General features: G+C 41.3%; 1 protein-coding gene across 3 annotated transcripts in view; it reads right to left on the bottom strand.

Annotated features, from left to right (window-relative positions):
• The window catches only part of RNF144B (ring finger protein 144B), a 59,250-nt gene extending 48,745 nt beyond the window's left edge, over positions 1-10,505 (bottom strand). The window contains exon 1 of one of the 3 annotated variants that reach the window (XM_080379786.1): positions 3,511-10,505. The gene's annotated coding sequence lies outside the window, so the exon portion shown is untranslated. The other 2 variants (XM_080379785.1, XM_080379787.1) reach the window with 2 other exon arrangements.
• Positions 10,506-21,961: the final 11,456 nt, after the last annotated feature.

Here is a 21,961-nt window from a genome sequence, read left to right as displayed (position 1 = left end):
AGTGTCTATTTACCAAGAGGATGGGAGGTCACCCTGCGATGCTTCCTTAACTTTAGTCATCCTAAATATTTTACTACTTAGTGCTCTCTGAAGGAAGACATTTGATGTTGTCATATACAGTTAGGAAGCAGGGTGCCTTTGTATTACAGAAAATACAGAGCTTTATAATAAACCAGACAGAAACATCTTCATTACCAAAGCAGCTTTGTGCTGAGAAAGCCTTACACTGAGAAAGCAGTGCAAACATACCAGTAAATGCCATTTTCTGTTCTTAGTGTAAGAAAATTTAAAAATGCAAACTAGAGAACAAAGGTATTTTGTATTTAGCATGTGCTTACACAAACCACATAACCCTGAATATACTACAAGTGTACATTAACACTTCCAGTACAGATCAGCATATTTTTCCTCCCCAATAACAGCTGTATGAGACTCTGGCAGAAGAAATGCCTTTAAACCAGGAGGAAATCTCTACATCTTAAACTCGGGCTCCCTCCAGCTTAATCAAATATGTTTTCAGTATGAACGGAGTCCTTGTATTTAAACTAAAACACATACGTGACTGACAGTATGCCATCTTAGCAAGGGCTTTCCACACAGGTATGTCCCAATACTGCAGCATTTTCAGACACTTCACAGAGATATTTCCTTAAAAGTTACACTGACAAAAGTAATTTCACCCTTTTGGGAAGTACTTGATGTCTATTTAATTTTCTGTGCCTTTAACAGCTGGGACTCCGAGATTTCCTTTTGCCTCAGCTCTAAGCACTACACTGTTTGATTTTTAGTCAAACTACAAATAACATTTACTTTAGTTCTTCAATCATTCCAGTTCTTACCTTCTTTTTAGCTAAGCCTTTTCTGCTTCCTTCCATTAGAGGCAAATGCTGGCTTTACTGTTGCTTTCAGGATATCCTTTGCTTTTAAGGAAAAAAACAGGCAGAAAGCTGTATTCTGACATACCTTGCAAGGAGAGCAGCATTCGCTGCCAGCGGTGTGACTTTCCTGTGGCTGCACTCGGACTCCAGAACCACGATGTCACAAACCCCTGAAGCTCGCAACCAGGAGCCGAGGCAGATTGCTCTCGCACGCCCTTCCTCTTCTCCGGCTATCTGACAGCTGCACACTTTTTAGGACTGCAGCAGGACTTGTCTCCCAGCCCCTCTGCCACTCGGATAAATCATCCCCTCCCTGCTATTAAGAGCACGCTGCCATTATATCTTAAAAGCACGCCACAGCTTGCATGCCGTAGCTGTGGGAAAGCTGCATTTATTTATACAGGAAGCTTGAGCACAGCACTTCCTACTTCCCAGCCCAGTCTCAATTCAGCTGCAGGTGATTACTTAAACCCTGTCAGCTCCAGCCAATGCAGACCCTCTCTTCTTCTTTAGGTATCTGTGCTGCTTTTCATCCTAGCTCCTATCTGAGCCCTGGCAAGATAAAACTGAAAGAGACATGGCATTAGATGCGACACTCTTAAAAACCCTCCCAATTGCCATTTAACCTGGTTTAGGATAGCAGTTCAGCAGCTGCCCTGGCGGTAGATGATGTCTGAAACATTGCTGCCTTCTGCTTACCTCCACGTGTCAAAAATGCCACCTAAAAGAAAAGTGATTTCTTCATGTTGGAGGGAAAGGGAGAAAAAAAACTAAACTCACAAGTAAAGTATCAGTGTAATTTCAAATCAGAGTGCTTAATGATGATGGTGCTCGGCTTATTCTGCCCATACTAACTTTTGCCTCTTCAAGCTGGGCTTGTGTGTAAGAGGGGCTGGAAATTCTGCAGTTCTGTACTCCAAACCTACAGATGTGATTCACACCAGCCAAGCAGCAGGAGAAGACACCATTGTGCCACATGACACCAAACCCTCCAGAACTATTCATGCTGTAGGAAATGTACAACACCCACAGATACAAAGTACAGATACACCAGAGTGCAGGGGGTGCAGAAAAACAGACAGAGAAACAACTATAGATGCTAGTCTCTGATTTTCTCTTTATGATGAATTACGTTCACTTAGTATTTCATGCAATTATTGCTGGCATTTTGCTTTCAGTACTTTTCTGAGAAAACTGATGTATAGGCATTTCTTCCCGGGTGTACAGAAGCTCACAGCTGAGCTTTTAGCTATTTTCAGACAATTATACTACATCAGATTAACTTAAGGAAAGGGCAGAAAGCTCGTGCAACTTTAATTCAGCCTCCTTGCACCCAGGCATTAGAGCTTTGTTTGAGTTATCATCACATACTCTTTTTCCTCTCCGAATAAGTACAGACCTTACCGATCTATTTGACACTGGGTGTTATATATAATTTTGTATTTGGGGAGGGAGGGAACAATCACCAGAATAAATATAGCCATGCCAACATGTGGAATCTTGTTGATCCCCACAGTATTTATTCATCAATAGGATTACAAAAGGATTAGGCAACCTAGAGCCATGTCGCAGATATTGCCACTTGAGTTAGTACAGCATTCCCGAGCCGTAGCAGACATTTATCCTTAACAGTGACCAACCCTAGACAGTAAATACCCAAGAAACACCTGGGGCTCAGAGCTATTTTTCAGGCTGCAAAGCAGTAGTGAAAAAGTGGAATTCTGCATCAAACTTCACTACTAGAAAAGGAGTCTGCTTCAGTGGTTAGATTCTTGTCCTGCATCCTGTCCTAGTACCAAACAGCTTAAGCCTCTATCACTGTCTTTTCACTACATTCCCTCTCCTCTCCCTCCCTCTGTTCCAGCTCCTGCATTTTCTTCCTGCAACTGCTACTTTTGCTACTCTGTCTCCACCACACAGGTACTTGTTAGGCCACAGATGACGTGCAGCAAGAAAAATCTTCCTGCTCTTGGCTCCTGTGCTCAGCATTACAGCACTTGAACAACAAAAGTACAATTATCTCAAGGAGGGGAATGGTGAGAGAGGGAGGAAGAAGGAAACCAAGTCATCATGCAGATGTAGGGAAAATGGCAGGGCAGTAGGTCCAGAAGTAGAGCAGGGCAGCTGCCAGTAGCAAAGTAGCAAAAGTAGCATCTGGTTTGGTACTTACTCCTTGCTGGCACAATAAAACAAAAACAAGCTTCACTGCAGTAGCCTCCACCAGTCAAGAGAAACAACTGCAAATAAAGGCTAATCATCTTTCCTTCAGATAAATGATGAGGCCAGCTTATATCTAGGGGGGCTGTTCTTTTGAACTAAGAAAACTAGATTAGTCCATTAAAATGCAGATAAATTCTGGAAACTTCAGCTACAAACATCGCATGATATTTTTATCCAGTTTCCTACTATGCATCTCTATACGTGAAAGTTATAATGTAACTGCACAAACGTGCAAAACTGCTTACAGCAAATTCATTTCCCTTAAATGACACAAAATTGGTAAGAAACACCATGTATTTAATTTTCTGGAAAATGTTAATGTGATGAGATGTGCTCATTCCAAGCACTCCACTTCTAGAGTATCAAATCCTGAACTGTGGTCCCTGGGTTTACGTGCAGGACGATCACTTACCGATGCTCTGTGAACAGCTGGCTATTCCCCTGTTTCCGTCTTCACTTCTGTATTTCCCTCTGCTTCTGTGCTTATCCAGGATCTCCACAGCAAAGAGGAGCTGAAGGTGACGTGGCACTGTGCAAGAACTCGGACTATAAGGACTCGAGATGATCAATACTGATGATTCTTTCCATTGCCATCACCAAAAGGCATGAGCTGGACTGTTACCAGCTCTTCTGTCAAAATGATTTCTCTTCCAGCTATACCTCAAGCCCAGGTACTCCATAGTTTGACAGAAGCACACTTCTTAGCAAGCTAACTTTGTGAAATGTTATGAGTCATGCTAGAATTCCTACCCAGCTGAAATCCCTAAATCTCTTAACCCCGTTTGATTGATTTCCTTTTTGAGCCAACAAATACATAAAAAATACAAGTTCAGAATGTCACACAATGCCAGTCAAGGCGCAAGATAAGCCCTCTCCATTTGCTTTCTTCTTCGATAACAGTGAAATAAAGCACAAAACTGAGAAGGTCCAATTAATTTTTTGGACACTCTTAACTGAAGCTTTTATAACTCCAGGGCTGGGGAAATGGCTGAGCCTCTGAGATGACACATGCCAAAATGCAACATCACCGTGAATTTTTAGTTGAGTTACCAGCCAGAGTAAAAATAAAGGCTGGCATAGTTAATTACTAATGTTGCTGTGTCATCCCTGCAGCTACTTGAAATACTTACAAAATGACTAAGCCACTCAGGCATTAACTAAAATTACTAATTAATTTATGACATAGGTGGGTAAAAAAGTAATAGTATGACCACTGGAAAGATCTCTCACATCCCACAAACAAAATACTATTAACAGCAAGTGAAAACACTGAGAGTACAACTAAGTGTCACTATAATTCTACATAAAGAACTAGGATTAGCTTCTGAGGAGCAAGAGAAATTTTGACTACCCTGATTCACAGTTTTTAACTAATAAAAGAAAAATACATGCTGAAAAATAATTGCTATCCATAGGTGTAAAATAAACACAAGTTTTTAAATAAATAAACAAGCTTTCTAAAACCAGAGGCTAAGAAAAATCTGTCTTTATCCACTTCACACACAAACTATCCATTTTCTTATGCACAAAAAAAAAAAAAAATATATGCAAGAGAAATGGTTTTACAAGAAAAATAGATACTAATGTGTAACATAACCAATGCTGAAAACAAAACAGAAAGGGTCTTCACACCGTGAGCATATATATATTATCTGAAGTCGCAGGTATGACACCCCTGATGTCATGGGCTAAGAATAGTTTTCTTCAATGGGAACTATTTTAAAGGGGGAGTTACACCATCAAAAGTAATTTGTGGTACCTACCTAAACCTAATGTTTTAAAAAAGAAATCTATTCAATATATGTATTTATATAATCACACAACACTAGAAATCAGATGTCAGTGCAAAGAATACAGAGCCATGTAATATTTTGCACGCAGGCAAGCTTTACTCAGAATAGCTACAAGAAAATCAGGATCACATCTTTTCCTGTTTAAATAATCCTATTGTTCTACAATTCTGACTTGGTATGCAAGTCACTCACTGACAAACCAGGCTTGAAGTCTTCATTATTGCCTTTAGCTAAAACACAGTAAAACATTATTATAAGGTGGTTTGCACTAGAGTGAAATAAATCAAGTTAAATTATTTTGAAAGAATAGTAGGTACAAATCTAAAGAGCTTTTTATTTTACAGTAAAAAATTGAGTGGGATGGCACACTGTCTACTGAACATTTATCATCATTATGATCTCAAAACGTGTGGATTAGTCTCAGACACAAAGAAAAGTGGTAGGTGAGTTACACTCATTCTGCTCTATGAACAAGGCAAAATGCAATATTCATTAAAATCCGTTGGCATGGCAGACCATCTCCAAACAAAACATGATCATGTGGCTTCCATAAAGCTCTGTATTTCTTCTCTATAGGCATTTTTTCCTGTGTTTATATTTTGAAGTACTTCCTGACACACTGGAAACTAACACTTGGTATTTGATCCACGCAGAACAGTACCGGAGGTAAAAAAAACACGCAGCCTCACCAGAAAACGGTGAGAAGACAGCCTGCTACCCTGGTGGGGTAGCTGCATTCGGGGTACTTCAAAACCTCAGCTTAAAGATCAAGGCTGACGGCTTTGACAGTACGTTACTGGAGTTGCAGAGCAACTTGTCTCCTTGGGACCTGGAAGCATTAAAAGAAAGTATATTTGCCCCCAGAGGAAACCCCGCCGGTGGCAGAGCTCTGTCGGTAGTGCTGCCAGGAGCAGGCATTTTGCCACCAGCAGCTGAACAGCTCTGCGACAGCCCTACAGAGATTTTTAACTTCTGCCAGCTCCTGCCTGTGCGCTAAGTGTGCAAAGAACCAGCCTGCAAAAAGAAAACGAGCTGAGTTGACAAGAGTCTGCCATAAATAAAACGCTGATGAACCGCCACTGAACAGCAGACATCCAGCCCCGCGGCGGCCAGCGCAACACCCTCAGCCTACGGCCCATCCTCGGCCCCCTCTGCACGCAGGCGCAGGGAAGAGGCAGGTTACTGTCACCGTCCCCTTGACCCTCTCCTGGGACGTGAGATGTGCCAGTCAACAGTTGGCAAAGCAGTCGCATCCCTCCCCACACGCACCGTGAGCGCGGACACAAACCCTCCAGATGGCAAGAAGAGGTGGCACGTCAGTGATGTGACGGCACTGCTCCTGCTGACACAGCAGCAGAGAACATGGGACATCTCTTGGGCCACCCACTGCAGGTGGGTCCAGCTCCCAGCTGGACAGCACACGCAGCTTCCCCCAAACCAGCACCACCTCATGAGCTGCCAGATAAAAATAAAATAAAACCAAACAGCAGGCCTTGCTCTCACGTTCACATGTAACACACACCGATGCGGAGTTGCTCAGTTCTTCTAACTGGTGAGAATTTCTAGCTGCAAAAAGAGTAATTTACAAAGCAGCATCAAGGGGGCCATACTACATACACATGAAAGAGGAGACACTGGAGTTGTCCTCTTCTCCTGCTCTCTCTTAAAGGAAGCATATATTTTTAATAAGAATATATAGAGACTGTATAGGAAAAACTTAAGGCCTGGTTAAATTTATTTTCCATTAACTGCTCATAGCTAGCTTCAGAGCCTGGCACAGCCTTTCAGTTATGCACGGATTTTTTTCTTCCTTTTGACTGTGTGCCCAAAGTGACACAATCTGTTGACTTTTAACCAAGTGTTTTGGTCATGTACCTAGAACTGCAGTGATTTCAGACATCAGAATCACCATCAATTTAAAAACTGTGAGAGAAAAACCAGCCTGGCAGCCAACACAGGAAGCTTCCTCTGTAACGGAGGAGGTCACCAACCTGTCCTTGTCATGAGAAAAAAATGTGCATGCTGGTTTCACTTCTCCATTTCTACTGCTTCTTCTGTCTGGCCTCAAAGCTCTTAACTGCCCTTTTTTGGAAATATTAAGAGACAGGTTTATTCCTTCTAGCCCAAGCCAGTCTCCTAGTGCTGGCTTTGTCTGGTGAAGCTCTACCTACAGGCTTAGAAGACAGCTAGAATGGGGGATGGGGGGGCTTAATAATACATTTCAGTCCAGACTGTTCTAACTACACCTTCTGGAGTCAGGGATCGGCAGGTCAGAGATGAGAGAGAGCAGAGCCACCTAGTTTTACGGCTATGAAAGCCAATGACAGGACCTAGGGTCTGGTTTAGCAGTGGACTTGGCAGTGTTGGGTTAACAGTTGGACTCAGTGATATTAAAGGTTTTTTCCAACTTCCATGATTCTGTGACTCCCGCAGACATATGACAGGCAGGACCAAGGTGTGGAGCTAAAGCATACCTTTGGTTCCTACCTTTACTTTAGTATTTAGGTATGGCACAGGCTTACCCTTTGACTAACTTAGGGTAAAAAATGGTTTCCAAGTTATGAAGGGTTACTCCAATGGACTGGCTATGGAGAGAAATGCTGGAACTGAAACACACCCACACAGGAAAACCAAGAACTTGTCCCTTGTCCCTCTCTCCCAGCATCACACTCCTTAATCAACTGCCAAAGAGGGTTCCCCACATCTTTATAGTCTCTTTTCTCTATCCTAGTTTACAATTCACCCATTTATAGTGAGACCAGATGTGAAAAGTTTTGTCTGGATCCACTTTTCTCCCTATGGAATTTAATCATGTAGTTAGATAACTTCACCTAATGAAATTTTTAAGGATTTCAGCCTCTCGGTGTACCACAGTAGGGCTGTCTGAGCGAACCTATCTTCTCCCTGCTGTTTTAGGCTGGACATCTTTGTAACAGCAGCATCCAACAAGGACACAAAACCATTTCCCAGATGAGAAGTGCCAACATCTTAAAACACATCAAAAAAAACTGTTCGCTGGCAGTCATTTTACCATATCACAGCTGTAGTAACAAAATCCAGGATTGCTCCACGTTCAGGTCCCTTGCTAGGATAGTGATGAAACTTTTTTCCCTTCCCCTGCTCAGAGTGGAGAAGACAGCAATTACAATAATCTCCTTCAAAGGACATTTTTGACATGAACCACCTACCAAGAGTTTGTTAAATTCAACAATCCCAAAAGCAGCATAGTAGGAACTGAAAAGCTGCAAGTGACGTAAGGGTTTTTTCAATTGCACTGAAATAATACGGGGGGTGGGGGGGTGGAGGTGGTAATATTATGTTGTTAATTTTTGTCTGTTACATTCAAGTGCCAGGTAAGTTTATTAAAAATATGTGCTTTTCACCTATTTTAAAAGTCTTTTAGAAGACTAGATATACCCATTTGGGCAGAGAGAATCTCTAGGAAAAGAAATGTGAGTTTTACGAGACTGAGCAGGGGCAGAAGGGCAATAGGCATACCAAAATCTTTGCTTTTCCAAACACTGCTAAAACCCAAGCGAACAGTGTTTTTTGCTTCACTACTATCTGTGATCATTGAAGAAATTACAAGTGAACTCATCTTTTTGTTAAGCATTTTCATCTGTGAAAACCCACTGGCTCCGTTTAATTCCCCTATATTTGTCAGAAAGAAATTTAAACAGATTTTAGTATATCCTCCAACTTTTTATTTTATACATATAGATATGTTTCCTGGGATGTGACAAAACAAACTAGTTGGTGGCAAAATTTATCAATAAATTTGTTCCCACAGAGAATCACTTTGCATTGTACCATATAAAGAAAGCTTTGGAGCGTGAACTCTGAATCTGTACAGATTCCGTGAGTTCTATCCTTCTGGGATCATGATACGTGAATTCAAGGTGAAGAAGAAAACACGCTCAGTGAACTCTGCCTACGAGTAAATAACTATATTTCTCCTTACACTATCCTTAGGACAACTGTCTACGATTGCAATTTACAAATCTGGGGAAAAGCAATTTCCCAAGTCACAGGGAGTGGAAATGCCACGTTGTGGAAGAAGAAAAAGAGGCTTTAGACAAGAGTAGAAACAACTGGCCTGCTTGCATGGAAAAAGTCCTGACATCCCTCTCACTTCCCATATGACCAAAGTTAGGTCAGCTCCCACCTGCAGCAGGCAGATGGGAAGAAACTTCCAGGATCTTGAAGTCTGCCAAGGAGGTACGAGAGACCATGAAGTTTAAGGAGGAACAGGGGCCCGAGGCAGGAAAACCTTCTGACTCTCTCGAATATGAAATTAACAACATCAAAAGAATGAGCATAACACTTTCCTGCTTTTGGTTCATGCATAGAGTACATTTGCAACACTGAAAAAAAAGGCAAATGAAAAGGAGGAAAAATCATACAGACAGAATATTTCTAACATTGCATGAAAAACAAAAAAGGAAAAGCTATTTTAATTTCACTGATTGATCTTTTTTTCCATTCTAACACCAGCTCTTAAAATAACCTTTTAGCTTTGTATAACTTCATGGCTTTTTGAGCAATATAACCGGAAAGAAGGCAGCATCTCCCAGTAGCCTCGCAGAGAGCAAACTGAGTGGCAGAACGCAGACGTGCAGCACCTCCAGCAGCCCTGTTGGTGATCACAAACATCTCGGCAGTCTCCGGGTGTCCCAGGGAGCAAGCTGCCACAGGCGTCAGCTGCAAAAGTGGCAGGAAGCACCTCTCTGGGCTGATGAAACTGGAACAAATACACTGCTTCCTACTGAGCAAACCTCAGAGAAATTATCCAGCCCAACTTGGTAAAAACCAAGAAGTTCCATGTGAGATCCTTTTGAAATATGGTGATCATCAGAATAAGCCATTGATCAGAGGGTTTACAATAACAGCTTCTTGTCTTTGAGTTAAAAAAAGATCACATCATTATGTGATATGTAGCACCCAAACTTTATACATGGAAACAGAATTTGGACAGCAGGAGAAGAGGACTTATTTCCATTATGGTTTATTTCCGATCATCTGGATTAAGCATTTGAAGTTTCTTGCAGTTCTGTTTAACTGTTTTTTTAGGAATAGTAGCTTCTCTCCCCCCAGGCAAAATGACAGGAAGCATGAATCAAGACTGTTTAAAACCGAAAATAACAACTTCCTTTGTCCTTTTTGATAACATTTTTGGTTTTGTGACCTGAGTGGATATTTGTGTGTGTGTGACGACTGTGGGAAATCTTTTTCCAGTGAGTCACTATTTTGATGCAAAATTTTACATAAAGCCAACAGTTGATCTTTTGTGTCATTTCTTCTGTTGTCAGTGGGATTAGGAGGAAGCTGAAAAACATGTAGGAAGAATAAATAAAATTAATGTTTTACAGGAAATTAGATGGATGTTCTGCTGCAGTTAATTTCCACTGACCACAGCAGAGTATGGCATGAATGCAGATAATGATGGTGAAGGAAAAATTCCAAGAATCAGCTTTAGCTCTCTTGACCATCCATTCAGAAAACACAGAAGTTACTTTAGCTTCCTTCAACTGGCAACAAGTGCACAATAAATCTTTTGTCATTTAGTGATAACCCAAATGTGCAGCACTCCGCATACCATGATGTTTTGAGTTTGGATACTATTATGGGCTAAGAGGACCATCCATCACTCTGTCCAGACCACCCAAACCATGTTACTGACCCTGTATCAAGGTTTAAGATCCCCTCATGTCAGCCTGTCCACAGACGGACAAACAAGACCTCTACTGTCTCTGTACCATTCGCTGCCAAACAAATTTATTTTTTCAACTGAAATTTCTATAGGAAGATTACAAAAAGCTGATGAATTTAAAATAATGAAGAGTTTGACTGCTGTACAAGTGAGCAGCAAAGCTAACAAAACCTGGTTTCCAAGGATTTGTGTGCCTTAACACAAAAAACAATAACCCCCACCTCCCTGAGAAAGGTTACAACACAAGTTGCAACCTGCATTGCCCCACACGCATGCTGACTAGTAAGCCTCATAAACCATGCTGGTTTTCCAACTGGATGCTACCAGAAAATGTGCAACAGCGGAGCACTGCCTGCCTTTTTACATCAATGGCTCAAAAAGTTGACAAGCTAGTGTCATCTACATGAGCTCTATTTCCCTAAGAAATTCGGTTAAGCAGAAGTCTTAGCTCAACCTTTAAGGATTAGACTGATCATTCACAAAATCATAGCAAAAGTCACTGTACTCTAACAGATAACTTTTCAGACTTGTAACCAAGTACAAAATTTATGTTTTGTGGTCTCATTATACACAGTAAGAAGCAAAGAGGAAACGCTTTCATTTGACGGTCTGGTTTTGACCAAGGGAAACCAACTTCAGGACTTCTGCAAAAGGCTTTCCACCTCCTTAACAAAAAATACCTGCAGCACAGATGCAAAAATTAGATTTTTTTTCTAGGCTTTGCCACAAATATCCTCTGACCTTGGAAAAGTGCATTAATTTTATTATCTGTAACACCACAAAAAAACCCCACAACTTACTTGTGCTCCAAGTGTCTTGTATACTTTGCTACAGACTGTGAAGTGTCTTGCATTTCCAGGCTAGAGGGATGCAAGCACAATGCAGAGAAACATAAATGTTCAACAGGGAAATCTGAAGTGAATTACTAGAATGCAAAGTTAGTCACTACAAAAAAAGTTTTCTAGTGAACATCACTGATCTGATGAACTGGATTGTATTTGTTTGGATGATAATATAAATTAGCATTCAAACACTATGAAGTGTTTACACGTGGCGTATTTCAAACAATCTTTCCTTAGCTAAGGTAGAATAGATAAATGCCATACACACTCTAACCACTTGAATACTGGATGCTAATACAAAATGAATATACTAAGCGACTGCACAGGAGCCATGAGAACACAAGAGGCCACGGACACCTCTCATTTTTTAATCCCTCCCTGAGTTCTTCCTTCCAACCTCCCACCATCTTCCCTTTGACTCCTCAACAAGACGTACGTGGCGTACATTATCTCAGCCACACAAAGACTTTGCAAGGCAGTGCCTAAAACCTCCTGACTATCCTTGCACTACCTGTCTGAGAACTGGCTAAATCTACTCTAAAAGTCTAAATGTTTTCACCTTTTCTTCAGAGTAGTTATTTCACTCAGTCAGCAAAATCCCAAATATCCCACTGTGAATATAGCAGTAGTTTATGAATTTTTGTATCTGTAGAAATATATAGCATGCTCCAGTGTGTTTTTCCTGGTTTTGCCTTAAAGGTTTTCTTTGTGAAATGTGTTGAACCAGCAGTTTTTCTGTTACTATATACATCTGAGTTCCTGTTTTACTGGAAATGTAACAGGCACAACCATGACATTTTTATGCTTGTCATTAATGTGTGCATAGGATTATCAGAAGGAAACTCCTTTAGGTAACACCTGTTTGACAATTCCTAACTGCTAACATTTCTACTATTGTAATGCAAGTAATGACAAGAGGCTGCATTTTGTGAGACTATGAGCTAAATTAAAACATAACGATACCAGGCTACTTATCTTACAGATTTTCTGTACCCTACGTCAAACCGTGGCCAGCCTGCAAGACATCACCCAAACACGCAGCAAGCTGCACATCAGGCAGAGCCCACAGCCCAAGTTGCAATCAGAGGGAACAAGGAAGAGCTGTCAAACAACAAGAGAATTCAGGCAGGCAAAGTGTGACTGGAAGAAGGTACAAGCTACCTTTGTACACCACGAAATGATTCAGAATATTTGACATTTCTTCCCCAGCCTCCTTCTCATCAAGAAAATAAATAACTGCAATTCTTGACCAATATTAACTGGTCATCATCGTTGGCTAGCCACTGGTAGAAGTCATAGAGGAAGCAAAGAAGCTAAAGGGAGAGATGTTTCCCTTATGAATAATAAGGCAAAGTGCTTTTTTCTACGGATGGTAACAACATGAGCAAAGCTGATACCATTGGCAGAAGACAAGGGAGCAGCAGTGAGTTGTGGGGCACCTGGAAAGCAGGGAGGAAAAGGTGCAGCCCTCCGTGCTGGAGGGCTGTGGGGGGGCACCCAGCACAAGCCGCAGGCCAGCACAGGAGCCCAGCAGCCACAGCCACCACCGCAGGGCTGCTGACGGTAACACCTAATGCCTGTGAAACACTAACAACCAAAACCACACATTTCCTTTCACTGTTTCCAGAGCTGCTCATTTTGTGATGTAAGGAAAAAAAAAAAAGAAACAAAAAAAGTTTTTCAAGCAGATTTTATGAATTGGGCAGAATGCTTTTCCAGACCCGAGAGCCACATGAAACACTTCAGCATCAGTTGATCTCAAACATTTTTCAGTCACCTTACTTTATCACAAAGATGACTGCTCCTGCATGGCATTAACTGAAACATAATTACTGAGGGATTTTTTTCCCCTGCTTTTCACCTTTTCTGAGTTCAGCCACCAACCCCTTCCCCACCTGCCCTCTCCCCCTCAAAAATCCTTACAAATTCAGAAAGGTCTGTGAAGAACCTGTTTTAGTAGTTCTATTGTAGTAAATATTTAGTAGGATGCTCCAGTTGCTTAATCACGACAGATATTGCCAACACCTCTCTGCGGAGGTGTGTCTGGCGGGGTTTGGGGTTTGCCATGGAGCCTTCCTCCACAAGGTGAGCCACCTTACTAAAAGGAGCCATTTTGCTGACAGTCACAACAGAGAGGAACTTGCCCTGGCATTTGTAATTGGAGCTTTAGTGACTGATTGTCCCGAAAAATGTTACGAAGAAAACTATTCTAGGAGGGATTAGCTCTTGGTTAGGAGCTAGAAGCAGAGGAGAGTGTTTAAATGCCATGAAATCAAGTAGTGCTCCACAGACTGACCGTTCTGGAAGAACAGCTCTGTGGATCAGCTTCCCGAAACACAGCTACAGCAGGATGCAGAGCCAGGCTCCAGAAAGCTCCTGCCTTGTCGCTGGGGGTGGCAGTGGCTGGGCAGATAGGTTATGGATCCCCTGGCTCAGCCCCCTTGCAGAGTCACACAAAGCTTCACCTTTCCTCAGATACAAAGTCCCAAACCCTGCTGACACAGTCAGCAAGGGATCAGCTAACCTGGTCTTTGGCTAGACACGTTTCTCCTTTTCAAAGTCCATTCGAGCCACTTAACTGTCATGGACGCTGCCTTTATCAAGCCTGCTTTCAAGCAAGTGGCAGATTCTCAATACTACCTGGCAGAGCAACTGAAACCTGACATGTGCAGAAGGGTACTCCGCTTTCCCAAAGTTCAGATCTTCCCCTAAGCATTGCCTTGACACATTTTGAGAAGGTTGGAAAGCTTTTTGCTTTCGAGAAGTGTCACAGGCACCACAGCTCCTCCTCCATTTCCACCTCCAAGTAAGAACAATTTATCTGTTTTCCCAGCCAGCCCCAACTGAATGAGCTCTCCTCCTCTTTTTTTTTCCCCCCAGTCCCTTCCCACCGTACTGACACCCACTACAAGAATACCACCAGCAGCAGGTCGGTCCATTTGTGCTCCCCACAGCCCTTCAGCCTTGTCTGTCCTGGGCTGTGCTACAACTGTACATTTGCTCCCAGGAAAACTGCCCCACGTTGGATAAAACTACAGCGAGACCAGCAACAGCTCACAGCAGGGTCTAGCCCAAAAGTCCAAAGGATCACACAGCACGTTACTGACGTTTGGAGTATTAGACAACCTTTAGTCAAGTACATATACCACATTCTGTGATCATACAGTTGCATTATTTGTCTTAATATCATGTGCAAAACAAATCTGATGGCTGCTAACGAGCTTTTTAGCTTTTGTAAAGGCAAAATCTCTAATGCATGCTAGCGCTGTGGGATTTTCCAATAGGTTTTCCAAGGGGAAAAAAAAGGTAATAAAGAGTCCTCTGCTCCTGTACCAATCTCCTTCAAAAAGCTGCTGATCAAAATGCTAAATGAACATACTAAGGTCACCTGAAAACCAGCTCTGACCAGTTATTCCGTGGCTCATCAAGAACAAAATATATACAGAATACTTTAAAACACTGTTCATATTTAATATTTACCTTAACTTAAAAGGGGAATAGTCAATAAAATAGGAGACTACCTACTTAAAGGTACCATAGTAAAGAACCAGAAAACATTAAACAGTACAAATGAAGAGCTGTTGTAATAACTGGATAGTGTCTGGCATCAGGAGACCGAAGAAATACACACGATGGTGTAAAAGGGGTACAATGTCTGAAAAGATGCGCAGTTGGGACCAGCTACCAAAGGGTTTAACACATCATCTCTTCAGACTCCACCAAACAGATTCATGAAGACCTTCGTTACCTGACATCAGACAGATGCCGCCGGAGGAGGAAGCTACTGGTGTTCCCAACTGCTCACTTGCAGGATAAATGCTTTTGAGATCCAGACCACCAAACTACAGTTTACCTTTCTTTTTTTTTTTTTTTTTTTTCTCTCGCTACACCAATTGTAGCTTGCTCACCAAGCCTCATTCACCCCTCCTTCTGCCTTCCTTTTATTTTGCTTCCTCTCTTCCCCTGTATTACCATGTGCAGTGTAATGCTGTTAAATGACTACATTTGTGAATGTTAGAGAAAAATAACCTTTTGAATTCATTTGGTGGGAACCAGCAGAGGAGTTGCATTCAAGGACCAAAGATGACTCCCTCCATCCCCTCTGAAACTGTGGCTCTTCACAAGCGCATACCAGGCTTGATTTTGAAATTCCCTTTTAATGCAACTACATACTAGTCTCAATTTTAAAGTTCCCTTTCAGTAAAACTACCACCTGTGCTTTCTTTTAAACTATTGTGAAGAAATATGAACCCAGAAAGCTATATTTTTATATCAATATTCTAGAGGCATTTAAAAGGGAATATAGCTTTGCCCTCATTTTTTAATCTGTCAATAGAAAGCTTTAACTAAATTACAGTAATACTATTCAGTTGAATTTAGTTTGTTGTATAGCAAACATATGTGAGCTGTAAATCTCAAGAAACAAAAAAATCTATTTAGCTGTAGGCACTTTTATATCAACAGTGGGCTTAGGTATGCTTTCAGTATTTTGTCTATTTGATGCTAATGCCAATGGATTATGCAGATTAGATATGCCTACCAGTGCAGCTCCCTGATAAATTACAGGCTTTCTATTCACAGCAGGTCCTCAATAATTCCATTTTCTGTGCTACATGAAAATATAACTTTGGAACAAAATAAAGGACTCGGTCATTGAGCCATTCTCTGAAAGTTTTGTGATTTGTATCTTAAGAATACAATGATACGTTGAAGCATGGCTATCTTTCTGTACATCAACCTGCAAGCAGCAGGACTAATGAAGCCTTGTTTTCTATTAAATTATGTCCTACATTTAGCACCCACAGTGTAACACAGTCCCTGAGCCCGCCAGAGCAACACAGCTGTATTCCCTAAGCTCTCACACAGCAGTCATTACTCACACAGTACCTGAACTTCTCCATCACACACAGAGCTCTCTCCTTCCAAGTGTCCTCCCACAGCATTACTCCACCACCTCCTCTTCACATCTTCCCGCTTCCTGGAGTCATCACCCTCCCTCTGCCACCCAGCTCCTGCCAGCCTAGCGCTATGGCTGCACGGATGGGTGACCAGCGGCAGCTGAACAAAATTAATCAGACCCGTGCTCTGCCTCCTCTGGTCAGACATAAACCACTCTAAGCTGGATAGTGAGTCCCAACATCATTAGAGGGAGGAAGGACAGACAAAGAAATAGATAAGGTGATTGCACACACACTGTATTTGCTTCAGAAGGTAAACATCTAGTCTCTTCCAAAGGCTATTGGGATGTTGTTTGGTGGTTTTCAGGAAACACATCTGCATGACAGAGTTATCAGAAAACTGACCTTTAAAAAATATCCTGGTATCATTATTTTTCATTGCACTTCTGCTTTTGGAAGCATATTTACACAGTTAACTCAAAAGAGAGAATATAACCAGTAAGTCTGGTGCTAAGTTTTATGCGTGTTATTGAAGCCCTGAAGAAGCCATCTATAAATATTAGTGCTGCTGCCTCAGGCTGAGGTCCTCTGCCCTATCTTCCACCTACAGAAATGCCTTAGCATGACAGAACAGGATACACTGTGCAATTCTTTAAAAAAAAAAAAAAATGGGTTTGTGGCAAGTTTTCCAGTTTCTTCTAGCTGTGAGAGATCAGGGTGATATCAGCAAGAGGTTTAACATGGTTTTGGCTGCTGTGTTATGAGAGAGAGCTCAATAGCAGTCAAATAGTTTTTGCATTTGTACTTGTAAACTGTGTCATGAAGCCTAAAGCAAAATTTTCTCTGTGGAGGAAACACACAATCCAAAAAAGTATGGACTTTTGGCAAAGCCAACATGGATCATTGGGAGAAAGCCTACAGGTTTCAGCCTGTCTTTGGGAATCTTTGAACAGGCTGCCACTTGAAAATTAAGTAAAAGGCAGGAGTGGAAAACTGGGGTGTCCTGGTTTCAGCTGGGATGGAGGTTATTTTCTCCCTAGTAGCTGGTATCAACGCTGTGTTTTGGATTTAGTATGAGAATAATGTTGGTAACACGCTGATGGTTTGGTTGTTGCTGAGTAGTGCTTACCCGAAGTCAAGGGCTTTGCAGGTTCCCATGCTCTGCAGGTGAGCAGGAGCACAAGAGCCGGAGGGAGCAGAGCCAGGGCAGCTGCCCTGACCTAGACAAAGGGATATCCCATACCATAGAGCGCCCTGACCTAGACAAAGGGATATCCCATACCATAGAGCATCGTGCTCAGTATATAAACTGGGGGGACTTGGCTGGGAGGGGCCGATCGTTGCTCGGGGACTGGCTGGGCATCAGTCAGCGGGTAGTGAGCAATTGTATTGTGCTTCACTTGGGTTTCTTGAGTTTTATTCCTCTCTCCCCCCCTTTTCATTACTATAATCATTATTATTATTATTACTGTTATTACTATTATATTCTACTTTATTTCAATTATTAAACTGTTCTTATCTCAACCCATGAGTGTTACCTTTTTCCTGTTCTCCTCCCCATCCCACTGGGGGGTTGGTGTGAGCATGGGGCGGGGCATGTGGTACTTAGTTGCCAGCTGGGGTTAAGCCATGACATGGGGACACAGTCATGCTGGGTTTAGAGAGCATGCCTGTATGCTTTGCTTTGGACTACAGGTTATTTTTTTACCACCATCCACATAAAATTTCCCACTTCCAGCTGAACTACTTAGCTGAAAACTGGGAGTCATTAACTTTAAATGATGGATAGATATATCCATCATAAAAAATTATATAGCTGTGATTATAGTGGCCAACACCCACTCTCTTAGATTATCAATAAGCTGCATTTCTATGGAAAGGATCAGCACTAATTACTGTTGCTTATATGGCTTATATGCTTATATGAAATCTGTGGATTTCATAAACTTAATCGAAACCACAGATCTCTTCAAGTATTTCCACCCCTACTGGTATACAAAGCAACAGGAACTGGTTCTGGGACGTTACTACCAGTTTCTACTGGCAGAAGTGAGGGCCTAACATGAACTTTCTTCCCTTCCCTTTCTTTCATCCCCTCTGTACAATCCATGAAACACATTACCTTTTCCTCTAGAAAAAGCCATGCCTTTGAAGGACAATATTAATGTAACTTGCTCTAAAAGAAAAGAAGCATGAAGGCAAATAATACTATACACAAAAGAGGATCCCCGTCATTTGTCAAGATCGCCAGCTGAATTTCTTTCATGCGAAAGGCAAAGCCTCTGAATGTGCTTTCAATTTTTGGTTTGTTGTTGATGATTAAGCTTGATTTTTTTTATTTACAAAATGTCAAAATGATAAGTTTAATTATTTTTTCAAAACATTTTTAACAGAAATGTTGTTGAATGTTCCTTGTCTACAACCAGGTTTTGTTTCAGAATTTATGTAATGCAGAACAAAAATACTCTCCTTCAGAGTCCTACATCAATCTTAATGATAACTAACAGTAGTAGTTCATCATTTATCCTCAGACGAGTTAGCATTTTAGAATTACTTGACTGTTCTAAACGTAAGCCTTTATCTTCTAATAATGCGAAATACATTAATCTTTCCTGACTCTATTTGGCACAATTTAGCTTCCTTCTGAAATGTTGCAATTCTTGGCAATTATTTGAATCTTCCTCTGAGACCTAGAATTGCAAAAGCTAAAAATATCAAAACATGCTATTTCAGGTAGGAAGTATATATATTAATTCACACTAGCAAGAACTGAATAGAGTTAACAAACAAGCTCAAGCTTTCCAAAATCACAATATTTTGTATTCAAACAAAGCCTAGTCAAATAGAACTAACCATGACACAGAAGACTGAAATAATTTTTAAATACATTATGTTCTTTTCACCAAGCATTCAGTCTGTTCAGCTTAGTGCCAGCACAGGCTCTCCTTAAATCCTAGACTGCATTCATGGGATAAACTGCTGATTATATCAAAGGAACCTTCTCCTTGCCAAAGGATTTGATACCTGGCTGGCATTTTCACTAGCCAAGTGTGTTTTGCAAGCTTTATGAACCATGCTGCAGCCTATGCTATTTTGGTTCCATGATAGCTAGCAGCAGCAGCTGATACAGATCCAAGCCTGTCATTTTCTAATCCAAGTCACCACATGCATCGTGCTTCATCAGTGATGAAAAGCAGAAATATAGCAGCCAGACATGCCTTAGGCTAAATAGTGTCTTTGGCCATATAGTGTCCAGAAGACATTTTAATGAAGTCTAATGTGCATAGCTTTAACTCGATTTGAATGCAGCAAACTGCACTACACATACACACTCAACACAGACCATGCATTCATCCTCAAAGAAAACTGAAATTACTTTGATTTTGGTAATTGTCAGGTGTAACTTCAGCAGTGTTTAGGGAAATACAGCTGTGCTGTCCTCCATGGAATCACTTCAAGGTTCCTCAGCAAGACAACCAAAACTAAATGTTACTGCCCTGAGGATGAGGAGAAACTTAAGCAATTTTGTCCTTATCCCTGGGCCAGCAATATACAATTTGTAACAGCAGCAGAGCAGGGCAATAGGTGGGGTGGAGGTTCAAGTAGGGTGGTAAAGTTTTTGGACTGCAGGGGAGTAAGGGTGAGGACATGAAAGAGGTCCCAAATATCCCTAGGGAGTAGGCACCAGCAAGGAGTTACAGGGTTCTGAGTGGGGGAGAAGGTTTAGGAGCAGTCGGGGATGATTTGGGCCCATAGCAGGGTTTCTTTTCCATCTTCTCCCCAACCTCCCACTGCCCTCCTCCCAGACTGACCTCGGTACAGCGGACCACTCTGCCTATCGCTTCTCTGCTCTGTATCCTCTTTCCCCATCTCTCTCCCTGTCAGGCAAAGCACCCTAATTCCCTCCTCCCATTACCCTTTGATACCTTTCTCCACACATTCCTTTTCTGCCACTTCCCTCAGGAGCTTCTGGCATGTAAGGACAACCATGTGAGCTTGATGTGACTTGGAGAAGAGAGAATTATAAAAGGGACCAACAATGTTCTTTCCCTGCTCTCTTTGCAGGCTGTTCTGGTCAGTTAACACTTCCAATCATCATCAGCTGGAATTTTCCCTGATTAGTTTAATTCTTCCCTGTAAATTCATAGCCTCCTTTTGGAGAATGGATATTTTGAGTCACCAGGTCTCGGGAATCTGAAAGAAAAGCCAAATGGAAATAACTCTTTCCAATCTTGAAACAATTCAAATAGATCTCTTACTCTTGTGCCCAATACACCATTACATTTCTTTACTTCCAAAAATTCCATTTGGAGGGTGAATGTTATGTGCAGAACAACCACACCAAGGGCTAAAAATAAGTTGCATATACCTGTGACTGAAACAGTACAGCAAGGCCAGGAAAATCCAAGAAAATGGGGAGTGATTGACAGCCAAAGAAAGTTTCTCAAGTAAAATTACTTAACACAGGAAAACTTCCACTGGTTTCTAGGACATTGGTCCCACAAATGAACTCTCTCTCAACCTGTCTTTCAAGTCTCATCTCCTTCTTCAACAATTGGCTTGCCATAGGGAAAAAAATGCCCTTCATTTTTCTAAACAAGCAACCTATATATTGTTCTCCACGCACTTCCTGAAACGAGTGTGTACATTCGTGTGTATGTAAAATCTTTAAATTTCAAAGCACAGTTATATTAATTTTAGAGCAGAATTTCAGGCTTCCCTCTGATAATATAAAATTATGCTGCCTAGAGTGATGTACATTCAGTACTATAATAACTAATTCAATTTGTAATGTCTCTCCCTTTCTCTAATGTCAATTATCTTCTACAACACCACAGTGTAATTGCAAAACACTAGAACAAATTATGCACAAGAACCACTTCACAAGGAAAAATCAGGAGGATGCATGAAAAAAATATATGATTACAAAGACGGGGTAAACTGAGACAATGAGATCACTGTTCCCCTACAGCTTATAGAGTGGTCCTATTTTATGTTTTTTCCCATCAACACAGAGCAGGTTTTGCAGCTTTCCCCCGCCCCTACCCAAAACAGGTATCAGTTAACACTGGAATAAACACACTGGGTCCAAATTTCAGTCAGTGTAAGATCACAAAGTCTTTCCAGGCTGCACTAGAATTTCATGCCAGCTCAGAATAATTCTTGACATCCACAACATGTAATGTTTGACCCTTTTTTGAAAAGCAAGTATAAAGCAATTGAAAAACACTTACAAACAAGCATAGCTACATTTTACATTCACCTCTGCAACAGTGATTATGTATAGTACGATGCAATGCAGATCCAGGCCTCACAATATACAAGGGCTACTATAAATTAATGACCATGTAATGAAAGAAATTGAAAGGTGGATAGACAAGCATAAAGAAATATAAACCACGTAGTTATCTTAAAATAAACCACTTGGAACAGGAATGTGAAAAAAATCATGACTGCTAACCAGAAAAACCTATAAAAACTCCAACCAGTTAGCTAACTACAGATAGAGGCCCGCTTCTCAAAAACTCAAATACACATTACAAAACAACCAGCTATACTGCTCGTCTTTCAAAGACGTTGATTCATTTTTTTCTTGAAAAGGAAAGCCTTACAGTATTCT

Source organism: Falco punctatus, assembly GCF_963210335.1.
Source record: "Falco punctatus genome assembly, chromosome: 3".
Lineage (NCBI taxonomy): Eukaryota > Metazoa > Chordata > Aves > Falconiformes > Falconidae > Falco > Falco punctatus.
This window is presented reverse-complemented; position numbering and strand designations above follow the sequence as displayed.